Here is an 18,422-nt window from a genome sequence, read left to right as displayed (position 1 = left end):
TGCACTGAATTTTATCATAGCCAAGAACTGAGGAGCAATTTCAACTTGGCATTTAAAGAAAAAAAAAACAAAAAAAGATAAATAGCTGTAAATGAAGGAAGCATATGAGAGCTACATGAGGACTTTCCTGACATTACATATTGTAAAGTTTGCCAGAGCGTATTGAAAGAAGAGTCAGTATCCTGGTTAAATCACATCCTGCTGCAGCTGTCCAACTTTATAGTTAAAATATTCATATTCATTCCATTAAACAATTACAGAAGGAAATACAAGATATTATTAAAATTATGTTGGCTTTGTGCTATCTTTTTTTTCAGATTTAATAATACTCCTAGCTTCAAAGAGTGATTTTTTTTTTGTGTGTATATTCACACCCTGGAGGCCACAAAGCAGTTGTCCTATGAAAATCCTACAAAACCTAAACTATATATACATTTCTGACAGACATTTTAGACAAGAAAAGAAGGATATTTTAGCATTTATGGAGCTGGCCTGACATTTAGGGGATCTCAATTTAATTTCCTTGTCTGCCAGACTTCCTTCATAATCCCAGACAAAGTAAATAATTTTCCTTTCCCTAGTTTCTCATCTTCAAAATGGAGAAGACCATTAAAATAGTTGAATCATGAAATTTTTGAAAGACAAAAGATATCCTTTTATTCTCTGTTTTTATTTTTTCCATGGCTAGAAATTTACCTGAAAGCTCAATCTTTCAAAGGTTTCAACTGTATGCTGTTTGGTTCTCAAAATCAAAACACACTATTTATAAGTAACACACTTTGTATGTTGCAGATCCTTGTCACTGGAGAGTCTTCCATTTTAAAACGCCTGCTCTGTGATAAGAAAAGATATTGAAGAATGAGCACAGGGAAAGTTAATAAACAAAATGCATTCATGGCCCATTACTTCAAATAACTTTACCATATAAATAGTCCACTCATCAAATAATGGCCTCAATTAACATTTAATTCTCAGACAATGCATTTGTAAAGTACTGCAGGGATTAAAAGTTCTGCATGAATATCACTATCCTGGAAGTGCCACTACTCACAAGAGAAGTACTGACATATTTTCCACTTGATTAAAAACAGTCACTAGTCTTTCCTCACCCTGCTTCTCTACTAGACCTCTTTGTCCTAGAAGGATCAAAAGAAAATATACGCTCTATGTAGGAGCTCCCAATCTGCTGGCTGATGATGACCATCAGCCTTGCTTTTAAAATCCATAAGCACACTAGTTCAGCATTCCTACAGAGGAGAAAACTAAGCTGTCCTTGTGATTTTGTTAAGAAAGCAAGTAATAAGAATTCCCTCATGTAAGTGCATGCTTCAATCCTTTTTACAACAAGCTAGAACAAAGCTAGTTTTTCACAGAATACTCTCAGCTGGAAGGGACCCACAAGGATCACTGAGTCCAGCTCCTGACTCTGCACAGGACACCTCAAGGGTCACACCTGTGCATGAGAGTAATGTCCAAACACTTCTGGAACTCTGTCGGGCTTGGTGCTGGGACCTGGGGAGCCTGTTCCAGTGCCCAACCATCCACTTGGTGAAAAGCTTTTTCTAAAATCCAACCTAAACTTCCCCCAGTACAACTTCAGGACATTCCCACAGGTCTGGTCCCTGGTCACCACAGAGAAAAGATAAGCATCAAAATAATATGGCACACATTAGCTAAAAAAAACCAAAAAGTTAGAACTGCTACCACCAGGAACAAACATGAGGACAAGACCAAGGCAACAGTGGAAGAGCCTGACATTATGTGGACCCTGCGAAAGTGACAAGAACTACAAGAACTGCTGAGATGTCTGGATGCTTGCTACTTGGCATATCTAAATGTGAAACACCTCCCTTCACCCAGCCATCTTGCTGCTAACGGGGAAGGAGAGTATCTTTGTAATATGTGGTTGCTTTTATCCTGCAACACAATGACTAAGTGTTGATGAGAAGAAAACTAAGTAAATTACTCAAACACCAACAAAACACATTCTAACAATGACTGCCACATCATGGCATCATTGTAGAAACTGACTTCAGTATATTCTGATATTTTTTTGTGTCCCGTGGGTTTGACCTGAATCCAAATGAAATTAACTGCTAGAAGAAACCAAGCCAGTACAAGCTACCAGATTTCAAGGTATGATGCAAAATCTGCTGAAAAAGTCAACAGATGCTTCTACTAGAAGCCAGAAAGTAGGAAGGTCAGAAAGTTCCTGGAAATCTAAAATGGACCTCATTGTGCTTTGATGGTGAAGTGATGGAATAAAATAAAAAAAATATTTAGAGTTAACCTACAACAGAGATCTAAGTATAAAATCCTGCCAAGACCCATTATTCTCAAAATTTATTTAAAGTCATGTTAGGACCTCTGCCTGTGGATTCATCTAAGGCATGAAAAAAAAAAGGAAAACAATTCAATGAAAATGAAATATCCCAAAAAAATAAAACTGCTTCACAACTATTATTTTCCTCACAAGTATTGTCTTATTTTAAATTTATTGCTAATACAGTATGTTAGCAGTTGTCCTTAATAAGCTCTGCATGCATCCAAGAAAAGTGCATACACTGACAAAGATGCTTCTAGTTTTGCACAACACATGGCTTTTTTATACGGTATGTTCTCTCTTGAAAACTACTCCCTAACAAAATGAAAATTCAGCAGAAACTCTAATAGCTTTCATATTTCAGTCTAATAGGTAGCATGGCATTGCACTGCCACCCACCTTTGCTACAATATTGCACAGCACATTTAACAGACATTTGCTTCCTTCACTCAGTCCTTATGTGCAGCTTCTGCAGGACCTTAGTATTAACATTTAACAGAGTCTATGAGCATAAAGCACATTTATGAACACCTGCTAGAACATTTTATTTGCCTTAAGAGTTTTATTTTAACTGATAAATTTTCTTGCTATGCTTTATGGGCCAAATCCTGGTCCAGTTTTAGCCTCAACTCCCATTGACTTCAACAGCAAGCAGATTTGATTGTATGTGGGTTTCTATACCAATTCAATACAGCTTGAAAGAAAATGGGATCACTGGTAAGCACAATACTGGATAGAAAAAGCTAGCACTTAGCAGCTCTAAACATCCACTGAACACAGCCTTCAAACACAATTAAATAAACAAATAAACCCCACACTGCATTACGAAACCCCACCAGCTCTGAGGCCAGAAATACAAGGTACACAGGTATCCCACCCACAAATGGCTTGGTGGGGTGTACTACCACCAGCTACTCCCTCACAGATCCCTCACTGATGCTCCTGCCACCAACATTTGGTGGTCTGTATGAAAGCCATCAAAGGCCAGAATGCAGCCATGCCAGCGTTGGTGACCTCCTGTGACACGTCCAGTCACAGCCCTCTTCAACAATACAGGATAGGCTGGGACAAACCATGTGGAGCCAGAAGTTGTAGCTGATGAACAAGAGTCCAAGGAAGATGTGCCAGAGGAAACCATGCCAGAAGTCTGACTGTTCCTAACATGTTCTCTCCTACTGATCTTCTTCTTTACCATCTTATTGGAGATGTTCCCAACACCTCTGTGAGACTGAACATGACTTTACAGAAGCAACGCAGCTCCTCGTAGCTTAGAGAAAGATAATGACAGAGGACTCCAGGAAGTCCACATGAAACTCCTCAAAGAAAATGTAACCTCATTTGAAATTACTTAAGCGTTTACTCTGCCCACGGCTATTAAAAGTCCAAAAATAGTAAGGCAGCTAGCAAAAAATAGACAATATGGCAATGTCACATCTGTTTCACAAAAGCTTGACAGTAAATGCTTGATTCAAAGCATACTATTAAGCCCCCCAAAATTCAAGCAATTATAAAAATGAAATTATAGACACAATGATGAATGATGACAAACGAAATGTTAACAGATCTAGCACTATACAAAAAAAATATTGATTTTCTCTGATTACTACTTAGGTGATCAGAGTGTATAAGGTCCTAGTTGCCTGCTTGCTCTAGATTTTATTAATGCTTCAATATCAGACACCCAATTTGGAAATCAATGCTTACTTCATCATTTTTCTCTGAAGGATCCTATTATTCACAATTGATTTAACAGAAATGAAAGGCTTACCATTAACAAGACCCAGCTGCTGACACTTCTTAGATGAATTATTGAACTTCTAAGAGTGAATTAACTTAACCATCACCAAGACTTATTGTCTGATGTTTCTCATACCAAAGTCAGTGTATTTATAATTGCAGAACCAAGTAGTAGAAAGTAACTCCTTTGCTGCCTATTCCGACACCATATACACCATGTAAAAATTAAGATTTTAAACATAAAAATATGAATTATGCACCAAATTCAGTCAGTTGGAGCCTAGCCTCTAACTGCCTTTGGACACCCTGAATCTTCATTTATTTCTAAAACTCATAGGTCATTTCAAGGTTCAGAAAGAAGAAATCCAATTTATGGCAAGTTACATCTTCTGTCAATGAGATTACTACAGTCAAAGCTCCCTAGGGCTGATCATGCCCTGTCAGAAAGCCTACAGAAGACTATTATTAATTCCCTTTAGGTACAAAATGAAGAACCACCTTATGAATTGAGATAAAAGTAACAAATATTACACTACTGCAAGTAGAAGCGGTACTACCAGTCCATGGAAACAGCAGTGTAAATGTACAAAGCAAGAGGCCTGTGTTTAAAATCTGCCATCTGAGCCAAGGGGCTACCTCTGCTCAGAACATAAATTCATCATGCCCATTTTCCAGTCTAAGAAGGTCTGTACATCACCCAAGGTGAATTCCGTTCATCAAATAAGAGCTTTTGCTCTGCAGAATAAAAAGTTCAGTACCAAAAAAAGAGCAGGTTTGGAAGGGCAGATGATCATATCAGCCTCTATTGTAATCCTATGCAATTCCCAAGCAGGTATACTGCTAATAATGCCCTTCACGAGCCATCTTTGAGAAGGGGCAATACAAACCCTGAGTGCCAGTACACTGCCCAGCTGCACTGATCTACAAACACATTAGTGTGAAGAACACAGAGCTGTGCTAGGCAATAAGATATCCTTCAGCCACGGACAGTAGGACCACAGCTGCCTGGTGACACAGCCAGAACAACTGCTCAGCTGTCAAAACGAGTGAATGTTTCAGGTCTTCGTAGACTTTTGGCTAATCTGTACTACCTGGCTGAATATGCCTTCAAAATTCTAGAATGGCAACTGCTTTCTCCTTTAGCGTTCTTCATACTTGCAGAGGTCAGCTTGATTATAGTTACCTCTGCAACTGCTCTGAAGACTTTAGCACAAGACCAAGTTCAGACTCCAGATGCAACACATTTGGGAAGCCTTCTGGATTAATAACACAATTTTTCCTTCCTTTTTATTCCACAGAATGGTGAGATAACAGACCTGTTTATCCTTTTCACACAAGCTGAAAGTCAACAACTGTCCAAAATCACTAGAGCCTCCTCTCAAACCTCTCAACGGATTTGAGTGCTTTCACACTGCTGGAGGCAAAACACCTGGGCTTTTTTACCAGGGTTAGCATGTGAGGAAGATAGTCTTGGAGCAAACCAATCACTTTTTGAATACTTTATTTCCCTTTCCCAACCCCTGTTTTAACCCCTATCTTACTGAAACTAACCTTAAAATTCTGCTTCCGTCATCAGACAAACACTTTAAAAATTAAGAAAAATGTGAAGGAAAGAAGCTTGACAGACAGAGTCTCCAAGATCATAGGAGATAACTTCCTACATTAGGGAAAGAGGCCAAAATCATTAAATTATGATTATTTTTAAAATATTTAAGTATTAAAAATTTTCAATCTGCCTCTTCTCTACATAATAGCACTTTTGAAATGGAGGGTGGCTGCCCATAACTGAAACCTGCTTAAATTTGGTATCTGCATAAAACATATCTCAGCAAGTATGTTGTAACAACTTTTTTAAAAAAGACATGGACCTTGGCAGATTTCCTGCTTTTCTTACACTCATTTCTTCCAGTACTTCCCACATTATGAAATAACTCTTAATGCTATAAAGACAGTGCAGACTGCAAAAATTGGTCCTAGTGGTTCCAATGGGAGTGACGTGGTCAGAATTTGGCATTCAACAAAGTTTCCATTTCTACATAGGTTTCATTTATTTTTCAGTTTAAAAATAACACCATATTTTGGCATGTAACTAGAGCTGTTCCTGCAACTCAGAAGAAATAACACTGCTGGCAAGCCTCAAATCTGTTCCAAGACAAAAAACTGTGTTGGCAGAACTTTTTCTAAAAGTTCTTTTTGACTAGAGGCAGAATTCAACACCAGCATAAATGGAGAAACTTCAGTGAAAACAGTTATGTTACACATTAAGTTTATATAATGCAAATATATTTAGCTGACATGGAATTTAAATTCTTTTGAACCAATTCTGCTTATGTTCTCCACGTACATAATAACTTAGCACCAAATTCTATAATCATTCTTCTGTGAATACTCTTTTCCCTCCTACATAAATGGTACTGTGCTATTTACAAAGTACCGCAACCATGCCACACATTTTTTTAAACGTAAGAGTTATCCAATTAGGATGTGGTGAAATTAAAGCTGCAAGATCTATATTCCTGCATCAATTACAGGCACAGAAGAAAATAACATAAATCTGACATTTCACAACTTCTGAGGGTTTGATTTTGCAACCTACTTTCTAAAATACCTTTTTTGCACGTCATACCCAAGGATTTTTTTAGAGCATGAATACAGTTCACCAATGTGCAGCGGTGCTTCATCAACACAGATCACAGCAAGATTTGACTCCCAACTCCACTATAGCACAAACAACAATGAAAGCATTCAAGTACCTAGACAAAGATCCCATGCCCCTTGGATATACAGGATATAGCTGGTTGATGGATGGGAAAAAGTACTTACAAGGAAACCTGTATTATTTTAGATTAACTCTTGAAAAAAGCTGAATTGAGTTCTTCTTGCCAGAGAGAGGGAGAAAGTTACATGAAAGTAGTATCAGGCTGCTTCAATCCTCTTGAAGATAAAGCAATACAAAGCTTAAATATGTAGATATTTCTAAAACCAAGTTCTAAGCACAGCTTGCTTACTCTACCCTAAATACAGTTGACTTAACTCTAAATACAATTGTGTGAATATTGCATTGAACATCTTCGGTGTTTTGCCTTTCTGCCAAACTATACATTTTTGTACATTTTGTTATACTGTCATTGAAGAAAAAAATTACAAAGAAATGTAGATTGAATTTATTTATCTTCAGATTCTTCAGAATTTGTATCCAATGCACCACAATTCATGAACTGCTTCACATAATTCAACTAAGCACATGGTGTAGAGGACCTTTAAAGGTCCCTTTCAACTCAAACTATACTATGATTTGCAACACTTAATTGTAAAAGTCAGCCTGCCTAAACGTAATGTATCTTTTCAATAAAATAAACCACTTTAGATGTCCACTGACTTAAAACAACTCAACAAATAAAAAGAAAGGTAAGAGGTGATGTTTATGTTCAGACCTCAAATTAATGCAGTTAATTTGACCACCAATATAATTAATACAATGACCAGATAAGTAGTTAGAACTCCAAATAAACTTAATATTCTTGGTATGTAAATAAAAACTAAATAGAATATGAACTAAACTTGAGGTCTGGAATTCCAACCAGCGATCTCATTGAGAATAAATTACACAAAATTTTCAGCATAGTGTGCCTAAGAATTGATGTCACAAAAATCATCAGCTCTTCAGAAATGTAAGGCAAATTTGCCACCACGTATCGGAAAACATATTAATTATATTTTTATTTCCACTGTAGAAATGTACTACAGGTGTTTCAGAAATACTCTGATTTTCAAAAATAAGTGGTCTCTTTCTTTCCATACATTACCAAGTGTAACAGAGGCACATTTTTATTTAGGCTAAATCATGCCTTATGGGATACACTTAGGAGGAGGAAAGGAGGACATGCAACTGGCATTTGAGACATATTGCCAGTGCAAAGCTGCCAAAAGCACACAGCAGGGAGCATGTTTTGGCTATCCATGAGCAGAATAAGCATGCACTGCTTATTCTGGCATTTGCCACTGCCAGCTGGCATTTGTTTCCAAATACAGAATGCTCACTAGGCAGTTTGGAGACTGGACATACTCCTAACCCTAACTATGCTCCCATAAAAACGTGATGCTGAGATACCTCATTAACCATGCCTCTCAGCTGACTGCCAAATGAGAAAGACTGAATGACAAACAAAAAGGATACATTTTCCCTATGCACAAAAAAGTACTTAAAGTATATCCTAACACACTCAAGTGCTTACAGTAAAAGAGAGATTTTAAGAGTGTTGGAAGAAAATTCTGCCAGAATCTCAAAAAGCAGAAACACTGCCACTCTCTATTGTACATAGATAGAAAAAGTGAAATCCAGAGACACAGAGTAGCAAGAAAACATAGCAATGAATAGAAATAGTGGCTGGTACTGTGATTATAAACTGTACTATCATGTTTAATACAACCTCAAGCACTCCTCACAACAGACGCTCCCTGCTTTATGTGCTGGGGCAGATTTGTGGGTAGAAGATTAATGTCCCCCTCCATCTGTTAATGACTATATAGGTCCCCTGGGCTTTGCACCAAGGGTACTTTGCCCTTAGGATGGAACAAGAAATGGGAATTCGTGTTTGTTACAAGATGCACTTACTATTTCCAGCAACACTAGCAATTGCTAGATGTGTATATTATTTCAGCTTTATCTACCAAAAACATATTTTATCACGGTAGCTCAACTGTGATTCCAAGTAGATTTTCAAAGATATCAGTTAAAAGAAGAACAAACCAACCGGGGGGCACTTTTCACTTTCAAAGTGCTTTCCTGACACACAGAGCCTGCATCGGTATTTGCCCTGTAAGTGCTCTATTCATTTAACTTTTCACTAGAGTTTCAAAGTGACTCCACTTTTTGGATTTCCCTTTCTCTGTCACTGATAGCCTGCTGTCATGGACCAAGCAACTCGGAAGGAAGAAATGTACCAGAGACTGCCACGCAAAGGAGACGGCACTAATTAAAGTCTTCATTTCCTTCAGGGGGTTCTGTGAGTGGATTTTAACTTACCCCTGTTAACTGTACCTTTCCTCCTGAGACCTGGAGGCAAGTCAGAAGGAGCTTGACACCAGCACAGTCTTCATGGACCTAAGCCAGTTTGATATCCTGGAAGAATATAGGGAAGGAACCATTACAAAATGAAGTTCTGAAGGAATGAGGCAAACATAATCATCACCAGAACCACGATACTCAGAGCAAAATCAGAGAAGATCTTAATATCCACAAGTATCTCCAATATCCACAAATGAGGAATGAAAACCAGAGTGTTGCTTCACTAAAGCCCCCAAATGTGTCTAAGGTTTGTTTCATGCTTCCTTTTTTCCTTTTCCCACCCCTATCAATTGCAACACTGACCTCAATTCCATCTCAAGGAAGAAATAGTTGTCCCTACCAAAATTCCCTGTGAGCACCAGGGGCAGTCAACCATGTTAACATTAACACCAAGCATATTTAATCAACTTCTCCCAGTTTACTCAACTTTGGAAAAAGCTGGAACACCTTTGCAGCTGAACCATCAACACAAGAATATTCTACCCTCTTTTTAAAAAAGGGAAATGCGATTTCAGCAGGACCTCTGAAAATCCTTTTGATTCAGCTGAGCATTGTTTCTCTCAAACCATTCCTGCCCAACAAGAAAAGCAGGACGAGACCATAGTCAAAAGGGGAAAAGAAAGAGAAATGGAAAAGGAATTGCTCCGCATTGTCCTTCATCTTCAGCAGAGAATTTCCTGGTCTCAAATGCTACCAGAGCGAAGAAAGTGCAGCCACAAAAGACATTTTTTTCCCCTCTATATCAGCAGCAGTACAAAACAATGAGTGTTGAACTAACAAAGTGCTCTGTCTGTCTAGGCCTTAGTACTTAAAATATTAGACTGAAAACATTTCTCTACTGGCTTCCCAAATAAGGAAATATTCAAAATTAAAGATACACACTTAAAGTTGTTAAAATTAATTGTAAAACGCAACCAAAAATCCAGCCTGATTTGTATATATTTTGTTTCCGTAACACAATATTGTTAGAATCAACAGAGCTGATCCCAGATCTCTCATCTGAATCTACTGATATTTGACCTTTTTCTTATGCTTCCTCAACAAGACATGCATTTCATCTTTCATTTGAAAATTAAAGGAATCATCTTTTCCTTTAATCTGTGTACAATACAGGAAAACACATTCTGAGTATGATTTAAATAAACAGAGCAGGTAAAAGGGATTCAATGCTAATATTTCTTGATTAAGTCCTTGTCAGGTCCTTTTGGAAATCTGACTTAGAGCCAAAAAGTTTGAAACTCAATGCTAAAAAAAATAATAAAAGATACGCAGTTAAGAATATTAAAGACAAAAGCACAAGGAAGGTAAGGGACAGAGCAAAGAGCTGCAGTTTCCCTTCCCTCCAGGGAGTACAAGATAGCACAAGATAGCATATTTCCTGACTGATACTCCTTTGAGCAACAGCTTGCTTTCCTTAATGTGCCTCCTCAGTTGCCATCCTATGGCCTGCACAGGTAGGCAGCCCCTGGAGAGAAAACCACTGAAGTCTGTACATCCTACGGAGCACTGACAGCAATCATTCAAGCTTTTGTACAAGCCCCTGTACCTCTGCAGAAAGGCTGCTCTCAATCTGGCCTCCAGAGGAAATACAGCAGCCTAGATTGATAACATCTACTCACACTGCTGCTGATTAGTCATAGATTGTCTCTGACAGTTTTTCCAAAAAGCTGAACAGGAGTCTTAAGCCTGAGCCACAGCTAGCATATCTAACTCAAGTACTGGTAAAACACATTCAATGTCAATTGCAAAAATACCCCAAACATATCTGTCTGGGGAAAGAGCAGGGGAGTTACTGTTGCTTATTCGTGGAGAAAAAGGGAGGAATATATCATGTGTGCACACATACTTATGTCCCACACATAGGTACAGGATAACAAATACAGCTTGTTCTCCACAACAGAATTTTCCACTTTGAACATATAGACATCAATATATAAAGTTCATGTCATTTCAGTTAGATACCTTTTGAATGAATAACACTGGCATTATTACAATTCATGTAACACAGATTCTTTGGTCATCACTAACTCAAGGACAAATTGGAATCTGAAGGCCAAATCTATGGGGATTTCTGGTGGCATCACTAAGACCTCACACAAACGTCCAAGACAAGTAGTGCTGGTATTTCGCCCACCTTTGCACCAAGTTAGTTCTGAGAAATTACTCAAAAAACAATCAAACGTGATGCCACAACTAACAACAGTGAGCAACTCCATCAACAGAGAGTAGTCTCATCACATCAGGTGCAAAGTACATATGTACAATCAATGTTAGATAGTTTCAGTAGCCATTCTGTCAGGGAAAAAAAAAAAAAAAAAAAAAAAACAACCCAACATTTTCTATGAAAGTATAAGAGTCATCAAATTTAGTATGCTAAATACCTTCCCAGACTTGTGAAGAACTCACCTGCAGTACCCACAGCCAAATCCAGCAAAGACTACAACTTGAGCTGTGTCACATTTATTTGTCTGAGCTATTCTCAACACACAGCAGCAAAATTGTGACTAGTCAAGGGGCATCAGCAGCACTTTGCCCCATAGTTTAGTCTTGTTCCTTTGCATGTGCTCTTTATCCGTTTTTATTCAAAATTATCTTGGCCACGAGTACTACACAAAGGGCTCCTCTGATCCCACAAACAGCTCTTTTGTCCTAAGAATATAATTTAAAAGACTATTTAGAATAACTTTTACAATACTTATTTTCTCTATATGGAAATTTTCTCACAGAATAATTTAGGCTGAAAAGGACCTCTAGAGGCCACGTCCTCCAATTCCCAGTCAAAGCAGTGCTGATCTCAAAGTTAGAACAAGTTGTTCAGAGTCTTGTCCAATCGTGTTTCTAAATCTCCAAGGTCAAATCTCACTATCTCCACAGACCTCAGGTCAGAGTTTAACCATTCTCATTGCCAATTGTTTTTCCTTATACCCAGTCAAAATTGCTCCATTTCTATATGTGACAACTGCACCTCACCCTTGAACCATACACCTCAGAGAAAAGCACTGTTCTCTACTCCAAAACAGCCTATTAGGAAATGGAAGGCAACAATTCACCTTCATCTTCTAACCTCCAGGCTGGGCAAACCCAGATCCCTCAGCATCTCTCTGTATGCCATGTACTCCAGACACCAACTGAAACAAGGTGGCTGCTCCAGATTAAAACTCTTTAAATTATTTATGAAAATGTTACAAAGCCTTTCACATGCCTCACCTGGATCATACACATTACTTTACAGGTCCCTTGACACAGGTAGGATCATTGGTACCTTACCTTCTAAGCCCAAAGAAAGTTCTGAGGACAGCCTCAGAGAAGCAGCAAGCATAAAGGATTTGACAAGATGATGCACTGAGTGGCATCTCAGATCACCTAACACTCTGGAACAGCACTTTATTAAGAGTGCAAATAAAAAAAAATCAACATTTAGAAGAAGTTTAATGTGGTTTAGAATGCAGCTATACAGCTTCCTGCAGCTGACCCCAGAAAAATAAAAGACATGTGATGTGTAACTTCCTTTGACTTTTCTTTGAACTCTAGATAGAAGTTCCTGCTTTAAAGAGCAGGCTTTTTATTAATTACTTTTACAATTTTCATAAATATTTCCAAATAGTACTGTACTTAACTTACTAAACTTAGTACTTAACTTACTAAAATATTTGCACATGCCAATTGTATGGGTTAGAACACCCTCTCAAAGAAAAACAGTTCCTAATCTTTATTTCGAGATAAGGACGCACTGCATTACTTTGATGAAATGAGCAGTACCCACCCCTCACTTGACCATGTTAATTCTAAAGCATTTGCAGAGAATCCAGACAGAGGTCAAAACAGATACAAGAAGGATATGTAAGAAAATGATGATCTGTTACCCTCATTGAGCTACTGAGAGCATGCACAAAGCCTGTCCTCACAGGGCACTAATCAGATTTCATTCAGAGACCCAAGAAAGTCAGCTTTCTGTATAACTTCATAAAATGTTCCTCATATGCAAGAACGGGTTTAATAAAGATTTTATTTATCATTTATTTAGAACTTCTCTTCTATTACTTTGCTACATATTACTGCCACAGGGAGAAGCTCTTCATATCTGCCTAGATAAGCCCTAAAACCTCTGGAATCATGACTGCCAAATGCTCCAACAATCAGCAGCCCCAGATCTTAAGATGAAAATCTGTTCAAGTTCAAAACCTGTACCCTTGGCAGACGCAGCAGTTCCACCCAAGAACACAACATGTATTAACACTGAAAAATAGTCATGGAACTATTTCTACAGACAAACACACCTGTATATTCATTTGTGCATACTGTTGGCAGAATTGCATATTACACACATGGCCCATGCTACACACAACCTTCAGCAATTTAAGAACAAACACCAGTGGCTGCAATATTCTGCATCCATGGAAAAAGCCATGGCAAAGACACCAGAGCTGTCGCATGGTAATGGCACCCCAACAGTGAGCCTGCTGCAACTCTGCACCAGCATGAGCACCCAGCCCCAGGTGCCCTCCTCCCACTAGACACAGGGGACAAGTGGTAGCACTGCATGAGAAGTAACACATTGGCACAAGACTCAACTCAGCTCTGAAGTTTTACACATGACTGGGAAAGGTTTTGCCATCACTTGTCTAACAAAAAGAACAAAGTGCAAAGCTTTTTAATGCCTCCACAACTGGCACTTTTACATCTCCGGGTTGGGGTTTTTCTCCCCCACTTCATCCAGTCCTCCCCATGATGTAGAGACCACCTCCAGAGTGCCATGCTAATTAACAACACTTGCACTCTGTATTAAAACTAAAAATAACTCCAAAAAATCCAGTGAAAAGAAAAACTGAATGAGCTCATATGCATTCCACCATTTCAGTAATATTGGTGTATTTTAATATACTTAAATAATTTTAATTGTGATCTGAGCAGCAGACTAACTATAATTGCTGAAAAATAAAGTTATAAATTAAACGTGAGATATGGTAGAGTCTATTGCCCTATAGACTTGCTATAAAGTGCTACAAAAATATATATGGCTGTAACCAAAACTAACAATAATAAGCTCGCTGTGTGAGGCTAAAACAAAGAGGTGAACAGTAGAGAAATGTTCAGCTGGTGTAGCAAGTAAATCCAAACCCTACAAAGTATAACTTCAACTAACTAATATTTCGTAAAATTAAGTTCTTTTTACTTTCACTAATATGAGTAGGTCTTAAAAATAAGAAAAAACCACATTTCTTATGGGTAAATGTCTATTCTACAAATTTTCTATATTTCCAGCATTTCATTTGGCTTTTCCACAATGGACCTTATTCTGTTTCCTTATGTTTGTACTTCCTGTATGTTCAGCATTCACCAATCTATCTACCTTGAATAAAAGCTAAACTATAGATTACAGAAAATGAGAAGTTCAATGACTCTTCCAGTCTTAAAGATTTCCCAGTACTGTAGCAAACAGAATACTGCACATTGCTTTGTGGGAGGGGAAATATGATTTAACTGACATTTCATCAGTGTCTTGGGAGTCAAAGGCCATCACCTATAATATTGAATATTTAATTAGAACACAACATACAAATAGGAAAATATTGGCCCTTATTCTCCCCAGTATCTTGCCTAAGCTGTAACAATAGTTTGCACTTGCAATATCCAGCACAGTAGACTCCATTATTATAATTAAGATCAGCTAAGCTGTTTTAGGGAATTTCAATAGCTACTGTCTCCTCCTAACACATGAACAAGAGAAAGTCAATGATATTGAAAGACAACAGATTTAATGCAGATAACTTACAGAATTCAATGCCACAAAATATTATTGAAACAACAGGTTATTAAACCAGGCAAGATATTAAAGCCTCGTGCATAAAATAACTGCTAGCTGAGAAGTGTTAGAAAAACTTTCACCTCAAAAAAAAGCACTCTGTAACTGCTCATAACAGCTGGATGACAATGGCTCGACTTTGTATTGCATCCCACTGAGGAATGGCAGCTTTTTTAATCATTGCTTGTATCACCTACTAGGAGAATCCCACGTGGGGTACAAAGTAATGGAAAACTAATCTCTGTCTTGAAAATACCTGTACTTCTTGCGTGAAACACCAGTATTAGCACAGATCAGGTTGAACCTGCTTGCAACTCTGATTTTATATGTGTAAATGCACAGAAGTCAAGAGGAACTTAGTTTATGCTACCTACCCACCATATCCATATTGACAGAAGTGTGAAAATGGATGATCCCTTTCAGGCACACCTGGCTCAAACTCCTACTGTAAACACCTACAGACATAGTTAGGAATTTGCTGTAATAACTCATTTATTTCTACAGAAATGGGGATATGTGCGAACGCTGAGCCTTCTACACCTCACCCACACTAGAGACCCACTACCCCCCAAAACAAACACTATCAATAAATCCCTTTTACTACTGACATAGACAAAATTACCTCAACAGAAAATGAAAGAGCAATCATTGGTTGTGCCACTCTTTCTACCTAAAGAGAACACAATTTTCATGAGTAACAGAGACACATAATGCTATCAGAGTGAATTAGCCTGAAAATGCAAGAGGACTGAAACCTCTGCAAGAAGGTGCAAAAGAGATGCAAAGTACCCCAAAGTGCAACCGTCTTCGGTGGAGCACTTTGGATTCTTCACAAGCACACTTAGTCACAACATAATGACAACCCAGGTTGAGGCACTCTAATTACTTACACTTAGCACCGTGACACTACTATACAAGGAAAATCCTGCAATCTTTCATCTAGCAAAGTATATTTTACTGGAAGCTGACCCACATCAAAAGCTGAGGATCAACCTTCTCTGATCATTGGAACAGATACAGACAGATGCTGACACAACAAGCTCTTACCCAGAGCTTGATTCATAAAGGAATAGTTTTATTAATATTTTAAATTAAAACCAACCTTCTTGGTTAAAAAACAAAGCACACGCTAACTCCTGATGCTCTTATTTTAAGAGCAATGGTTTTTTGTTCAATTTTGCTTCCAACTCTTCCCAAATGACATAACCAGAACTACAAACAAGTGATGTCCACATAGCAACTTCTACCACAATGACACAACTGATCTAAATTTACATTGACACCACTTTACCTTAAATCAGCTTCTCCCACATGCACAGGCTTTTGCACTAGGCATCCAATTCCTTCAGTCAGCCTTAGCATCATATATAATTAACCTATGCTTGTTAAACTTCCTCATGAGAACTCTTCCAAGAGAAAGAGACGAAGAGCAGTCTCAGCGTGTTTCCTTTCCTTGCTTTACTGTCCTGGTGGGCATCTTTTGGATCTAGCACAGTCCTTGGACAATAATATTTTGTGTTGCTCCATTAACTACTTTGTTTTCAGAATCCATGTTATTGTTTCCCTTTCTCTTCAAGGAATAAAGTTAGACTGCATTTATTACCAGTATAATTGAGCCCTTCATATTTTGTTACACACAGCTTGCTTAAATACTATTAAAAGCACGTCTCAGCCAAAGGCAAAATATCAACACTTTCCAAAACAGCAAAATTCTGCCACAGATTTGAAGGACCAAACTGTCATTCTACATAGTGACACTATGTGCCACTAGAAACAGCGTGCCACTAGAAAAGCAGAAACGCATAAAGAGCATCCCTATTGCCTTCTTGCATCAACGCCTGTGACACGCACACACAACTGCCGAGCCTTCTGTATTTGCTAGCCATGGATCACCCTGGCAGGCAGCAGAAGGGACCCAGCAGAGCCCCACACCGCCAGCCTCACTCACCCAGAAGTAATCCCTGCTCCAGCCGCACAGCCACCGCGTCCCAACAATCTCGTCCTCTCCGGCGAGGAGAGGAGCCGCAAAACTGAACTTTCACTCCCAAAAAGCGCAGGAGAGCCGCCCTGCACGCCTGCCCGGCCGCTGCCCGAGTTACCGGGGCACGGAACTAGCGGGAGGTGCAGCGCGCAGCCGGCTGGAGGACGGGCACCGCGCCTCTCCCTGCGCAGGAATCTCACTCGCACATCGCTGGGGCTCTGCGCTCGCCCACCGAGCCACTCTGCGCAGCAAGCGCTGCCGAGACCCATTGCCCTGTTTTAACCACATCTGTAACCATTAAGTTTTTTTTTATTTTTTTAATATTCCGCCAAAACAGCCGTTCATTCGGGCCAACGCCGCCCAGCAGGAGAGCAGCCGCAGCGGCGGAGAGGGTACCGGGCTGACAGGGTCCCGAGCACAGCCCGGCGCTCCATGCTTCCCAACCAGCCCCCGACGCGGCTCGGGCGCGCTTTTGTCTGCGCAGGAGAAGGCACGGAGCGCCCGGGCGCTGCCGCCACATCACCGCTCTCACGGGCTGCAGCCCAAAATAGCGCCCGCGCCGCCCCGCGCCCCGCCGGGCAGCGGGAGGACGCGCCGGTGCCCCGCGCTGACCCGCTCCGAGTCGGTGCGGGGGCAGCGGGGGCAGCGCGGGCCCGCGGGGGGCGCGGACACGCGCGGAAGGCGGCGCGGGGGGAGCGCCGCGCCAGCCGGGACCGCGAGGGCACAGCCGGCAGCGCGCCCCGCTCCCCGCTCCTCCCCTCCCCGTCTCTCCCCACGCCGGACGCGGCGCGGGAGGCGAGGAACCGACACCGACCCCCCCCCCCCCCCCCCCCCCCCGCCAGCCGCCGGCAGCCCCGCTTTACCTCGGCAGCCTCCCGCTCCCGCCGCCGCCCCGCCAGTGCCGCCGACAGCGGCGGCGGCAGCCCCGGACCCCCCGCCCCGCCCCGCCCCGCCCCCTGGCGGGGCCGCGGGGGCTCGCGCGCCCCCTTGCCGCGCGCGGGGCCCGGGGGGCGCGGGGCGCTTCCCGCCCGCGCGGGCCGGGAGGCGGGAGCGGGACAGGCGGCGGGACAGCGGGATCGCTCCGGCGCGCTTCCCGCCCGCCAGTCCCGCGGGGAGGGCCGGGACAGGGCACCCCAGGGCGAGCCCCCCTCGCCTCCGGTCGCTGTCAGGCGCTTCCCGCATCGAGCGCGAGCCCCCCGGCCGGAGCAGTCGTACGCCCGTCCCTCTTTCCGCCCAGCGAAGGGGACCGGGGCACGGGATGGGCTTACCCTTTCCCGCCACCTCTCACCTCTCGAGTGCTCTGCGCTTTGACTGCTCTGCCCGCAGCCTCTGGATACAGTTATTCTTCCATCAGACTCCCACTTTGGTAGCGCCTTCGCTGCCCATGTGCCTCTTCTTGCCTTGACGGCTGCAGTGTCTCCCCGAGCCTTTTGCAGGTGTGTGGGTCCGACAGGGAGGAGAGCATGCAGTGAGAAATGTTAAGAATTCCTGCCAGGGGAGAAATCCTGAA

At 41.1% G+C, this 18,422-nt stretch overlaps 1 protein-coding gene across 7 annotated transcripts in view; it reads right to left on the bottom strand.

Annotated features, from left to right (window-relative positions):
- RARB (retinoic acid receptor beta) overlaps window positions 1–17,899 on the bottom strand; it is a 319,701-nt gene extending 301,802 nt beyond the window's left edge. For 2 of the 7 annotated variants that reach the window (XM_072925727.1, XM_030266967.4), the window contains exons 1-2: window positions 17,776–17,899; window positions 9,087–9,182 (exon numbers count right to left, since the gene is read on the bottom strand). The gene's annotated coding sequence lies outside the window, so the exon portion shown is untranslated. Of the gene's footprint in view, window positions 1–9,086; window positions 9,183–16,879; window positions 16,899–17,775 lie in introns of those variants that run through there. The other 5 variants (XM_072925731.1, XM_030266970.2, XM_030266968.2 and 2 more) reach the window with 4 other exon arrangements.
- Window positions 17,900–18,422: the final 523 nt, after the last annotated feature.

This window comes from Taeniopygia guttata, chromosome 2 (assembly GCF_048771995.1).
Source record: "Taeniopygia guttata chromosome 2, bTaeGut7.mat, whole genome shotgun sequence".
Classification (NCBI taxonomy): Eukaryota; Metazoa; Chordata; class Aves; order Passeriformes; family Estrildidae; genus Taeniopygia; species Taeniopygia guttata.
This window is presented reverse-complemented; position numbering and strand designations above follow the sequence as displayed.